Below are 5,553 nucleotides of genomic sequence, written 5' to 3' on the forward strand. Positions count from 1 at the left end.
GGTGTGTGGCGCAAGGTATTTCTGGAATCACTATAATTTCTCCCCTTCCTTGTTCCATTGTGGAATAGTGTGAGAGAAACGACTGTTGTAAGGCTCCGTATGAGCTCTAATTTCCCTTATTTTATCGTCATGGTTACTTCGCGAGAGACATATAGGAGGAAATAATACGTTGCCCGACTCTTCTTCAAACATACGCTCGAGAAATCTTAACGGCAAACTTCTCCGTGATACATAATGCCTCTCTATTAGCGACTGCTACGTGAGTTTGATGAGCATCTCATTTAACGCTCTCGTAGCTCAGACCACGAAGAATGGCATGGGAGTCCCTTGCCACACAGGCAAGAGCGGCCTCCCGTAGCAACTACTGCTGCTGCGTCTATTGTCACACAGTAGAAGTGGCTAAAATCTCATTAGGGAACGTCCGTTAATTACGTGATCTCAAAATAGGGGAGGGGGGATCCGGTAAAATCTTACTAAATGCCGGCCGCGGTGGTGTAGCGGTTCTAGGCGCTCAGTCCGGAACCGCGCGACCGCTACGGTCGCAGGTTCGAATCCTGCCTCAGGCATGGATGTGTGTGATGTCCTTGGGTTAGTTAGGTTTAAGTAGTTCTAAGTTCTAGGGGACTGATGACCACAGATGTTAAGTCCCGTAGTGCTCAGAGCCATTTGAACCATTTTCTTACTAAATCTCATTTAAGGGATAGGGGAGAGGTGGGGTGACGAAAATCTCACGATTCAAAGAACAGACATTATTATAACAGATAACATTTGTTATATACGGTCAAGCGTCAAAGAAACTGGTATAGGAACGAGTAATCATATCCAGAGATACGTAAATTGGCAGAATACGGCGTTGCGGTCGGCAACACCTATATAAGACACCAAGTGTCTGGCGCAGTTGTTAGATCCCTTACTGCTGCTACAGTGGCAGGTTATCATTAGGTGAGATTGAACATGGTGTTATGGTGGGCGCACGAGCGGTGGGACACAGCTTCTCCGAGGTAGCGATGAAGTGGGAATTTTCCCTTACGACCATTTCACGAGTGTACCGTACATGTCAGGAATACGGTAAAACGTCAAATCTCCGACATCGCTGAGGCCGGAAAAAGATCCTGCAAGAATCGGACCAACGATGACTGAAGAGAATCGTTCAACGCTATGGAAGTGCAACCCTTAGGCAAATTGCTGCAGATTTCGATGCTGGGCCATCAAAAAGTAACAGCGTGCGAACCATTCAACGAAACGTCATCAATATGGGATTTCGGTGCCGAAGACCCACTCGTGTACCCCCGACGACTGCACGTCACAAAGCTTTACGCCAAGCCTGGGCCCGTCAGCACCGAATTAGACTGTTGATGACTGGAAACGTGTTGCCTGGTCGGACAAGTCTCGTTTCAAATTGTATCGAGCGGATGAACGTGCACGTGTATGAAGACAAACTCATGAATCCCTGGACCCTACATGTCAGCAGGGGAATGTTCAAGCAGGTGGAGGCTCTGTAATGATGTGGGGCGTGTGCAGTTGGAGTGATATGGGACCCCTGATAAGTCTAGATGCGAATCTGAGAGGAGACACGTACGTAAGAATCCTGTCTGATCACCTGCATCCATTCATGTCCACTGTACATTCCGACGGACTTGGGAAATTCCAGTAGAACAGTGCGACACCCCACACGTCCAGAATTACTACAGCGTGGCTCCAGGAACACTCTTCTGAGTTTAAACACTTCCACTGGCCACCATATTCCCCAGATATGAACATTATTGAGCGTATCTGGGATGCCTTGTAAAGTGCTGTTCAGAAGAGATCTCCATCCCCTTGTACTCTTACTGATTTATGGACACCCATACAGAACTGATGCTGTCAGTTCCCTCCAGCACTACTTCAGACATTAGTCGAGTCCATGTCACGTCGTGTTACGCATTTCTGCGTGCTCGCGGGGGCCGTACGCGATATTAGGCAGGTGTACCAGTTTCTCTTGCTCTTCAGTGTATAATTAATCCCGAGCATAGACAATATTAGGCAACGGCCTTGCCGCAGTGGATTCACCGGTTCCCGTGAGATCACCGAAGTTAAGCGCTGTCGGGCGTGGCCGGAACTTGGATGGGTGACCATCAAGCTGCCACGCGCTGTTGCCATTTTTCGGGGTGCACTCAGCTTCGTGATGCCAAATGAGGAATTACTCGACCGAATAGTAGTGGCTCCGGTCAAAGAAAACCATCATAACGACTGGGAGAGCGGTGTGCTTACCACACGCCCCTCCTATCCGCATCCTCAACTGCGGATGACACGGCGGTCGGATAGCCCCGATGGGCCACTTGTGGCCTGAAGATGGAGTGCTATAGACAAGGTGCCCACCAATCATTATGGCCTCTCTGAACTGAACTGAATACTTTACACATGTAATCTCACATTAATTAACGTGGCTCTCCCTTTGTATTATTGGCATATTGAAATTACTTCCTATTGTAATACACTCCTGGAAATTGAAATAAGAACACCGTGAATTCATTGTCCCAGGAAGGGGAAACTTTATTGACACATTCCTGGGGTCAGATACATCACATGATCACACTGACAGAACCACAGGCACATAGACACAGGCAACAGAGCATGCACAACGTCGGCACTAGTACAGTGTATATCCACCTTTCGCAGCAATGCAGGCTGCTATTCTCCCATGGAGACGATCGTAGAGATGCTGGATGTAGTCCTGTGGAACGGCTTGCCATGCCATTTCCACCTGGCGCCTCAGTTGGACCAGCGTTCGTGCTGGACGTGCAGACCGCGTGAGACGACGCTTCATCCAGTCCCAAACATGCTCAATGGGGGACAGATCCGGAGATCTTGCTGGCCAGGGTAGTTGACTTACACCTTCTAGAGCACGTTGGGTGGCACGGGATACATGCGGACGTGCATTGTCCTGTTGGAACAGCAAGTTCCCTTGCCGGTCTAGGAATGGTAGAACGATGGGTTCGATGACAGTTTGGATGTACCGTGCACTATTCAGTGTCCCCTCGACGATCACCAGTGGTGTACGGCCAGTGTAGGAGATCGCTCCCCACACCATGATGCCGGGTGTTGGCCCTGTGTGCCTCGGTCGTATGCAGTCCTGATTGTGGCGCTCACCTGCACGGCGCCAAACACGCATACGACCATCATTGGCACCAAGGCAGAAGCGACTCTCATCGCTGAAGACGACACGTCTCCATTCGTCCCTCCATTCACGCCTGTCGCGACACCACTGGAGGCGGGCTGCACGATGTTGGGGCGTGAGCGGAAGACGGCCTAACGGTGTGCGGGACCGTAGCCCAGCTTCATGGAGACGGTTGCGAATGGTCCTCGCCGATACCCCAAGAGCAACAGTGTCCCTAATTTGCTGGGAAGTGGCGGTGCGGTCCCCTACGGCACTGCGTAGGATCCTACGGTCTTGGCGTGCATCCGTGCGTCGCTGCGGTCCGGTCCCAGGTCGACGGGCACGTGCACCTTCCGCCGACCACTGGCGACAACATCGATGTACTGTGGAGACCTCACGCCCCACGTGTTGAGCAATTCGGCGGTGCGTCCACCCGGCCTCCCGCATGCCCACTATACGCCCTCGCTCAAAGTCCGTCAACTGCACATACGGTTCACGTCCACGCTGTCGCGGCATGCTACCAGTGTTAAAGACTGCGATGGAGCTCCGTATGCCACGGCAAACTGGCTGACACTGACGGCGGCGGTGTACAAATGCTGCGCAGCTAGCGCCCTTCGACGGCCAACACCGCGGTTCCTGGTGTGTCCGCTGTGCCGTGCGTGTGATCATTGCTCGTACAGCCCTCTCGCAGTGTCCGGAGCAAGTATGGTGGGTCTGACACACCGGTGTCAATGTGTTCTTTTTTCCATTTCCAGGAGTGTACTATGATCAGAGAAAGGTACTCGCGAAATTCTCGAAGGTTTCTCGTAAGCGCTCTGGGACGACATTTCCTGAACCAGGAGGTCTATAAAAGCATACTATTACATAGTTGTGTCACCTTTGATGCTTACCTTCACGTAGATTATATGACATTCGGAACCTTTAATAACTTTAGTAGATACTACCAATTTCTTTACGGTAGTGAATATGCCGATAAATTTTTAAAAAGCGACACTCTTTTACAGAAACCCACCAAAACTTATTTTTTCAAATCTTATGTAAAGTGAGGAACAGGCATAGGGCACCGTTTATAGGTACAATCAATGTTTTTGACAATTTACAAGCGTAATTTTACGAACTGACAAAACATTTCTACCTCCTCGAGTAAAATATTTGCGAGAGCACTACTAATTCGAGAGAAGTCCATTTCGTCTCCGTAATGGACCTACAATACAATCACCAAGTGAATAATAGCTTATGGTACAGCTAAAACTATTAATGTAGACGTTATTGCGAACAAATACTGACAGACTATTAAAATGCGAAAGTACATGACAATTTGTAAGTCTAATGGACTGCAAACAAAACCAACATTCGAGGGAGGAGGAAATTGGTGTTCAACGCCCCGTCGACAACGAGATAATTAGAGATGGATCACAAGCAGTCGTGCAATTTCGAAGGAACCATCCCAGCATTTGCCTTAAGGGATTTAGGAAAATGACGGGAAACCTTAATCAGGATGGCCGGACGCGGGTTTGAACCGCCGTCCCTTCGAACACCAATCCAGTGTGCTAACCACTGTGCTACCACTGTCGAGGCCAACATTCGATGCCAGTGGTTTTGCCTTTCATCCACCGTCCATGTCGACCATCTCAGAGCTATGATGTGCCGTAAAATTTCGAGCACTGCACTTCTTTTCCAGTCAGTATAGAGGACCAAGAGCTGACGGGCCAATTCAGTAGGGGAGTCTGTTGAACCTGGAGGACAGTGAACCTAGGAGCATATAATGCTTCCTCGTCAGTTTTTCGGTCTAGTGACTGACTTTATAGTCACATCAAGGAATGCGCTCTAGAAACCGCCATAAGTAGTTTCCGGCATTTTATACTGTTTTTTTGTTGTGATACATGAGGTTGTATTTTGTGCAGGGTTTGCTAACGTTACGAGTTCTACATATTTAAGTGCTGTGGAATATACTGAAGCTGTCTAGAGGATATTGTTAATTCTTCGGTTGGAGAGTTTATGATGTGTAAAATTCTGTATATTTTTGAAACTACTTACATATCGAGTGGAAGGTTAAGCCATACTTCGTCGGCCGTAAACCATCTTGTACCTTGAAATGGATGGTCTTCTATCACGAAACACGCGGTATTTTCAAATGAACTGAGTTTATTTAACGTCTTAACAGTTTTCACTGTCTTGAAAATGGAAATGTCTGCTAGTTGCCAACAGCTACTGTTCCAAAATGTTTTTAACTTTCAACTGATTTTTGATGATACTACTACTTAATTTGATTTCACTTACTCGCAGTTGGTGTGTAGTAGAGTAATACTAAGACACAAAGGCATTAAACACAGCACTGAAAAATTTTCTAGATTGCAACATTTTTAATTTTGAACAGAATCTGTTCCTAGGTACACGACCTCGATGTATCTTGAAAC

The 5,553-nt window shown here is 48.1% G+C and overlaps 1 pseudogene; it reads left to right on the forward strand.

Moving 5' to 3' along the window:
• Positions 1-2,021: 2,021 nt before the first annotated feature.
• Positions 2,022-2,138, forward strand: LOC124723732 (annotated as a pseudogene).
• The last annotated feature ends 3,415 nt before the right edge of the window (positions 2,139-5,553 follow it).

The sequence above is a fragment of the Schistocerca piceifrons genome, chromosome X (genome assembly GCF_021461385.2).
Source record: "Schistocerca piceifrons isolate TAMUIC-IGC-003096 chromosome X, iqSchPice1.1, whole genome shotgun sequence".
Lineage (NCBI taxonomy): Eukaryota > Metazoa > Arthropoda > Insecta > Orthoptera > Acrididae > Schistocerca > Schistocerca piceifrons.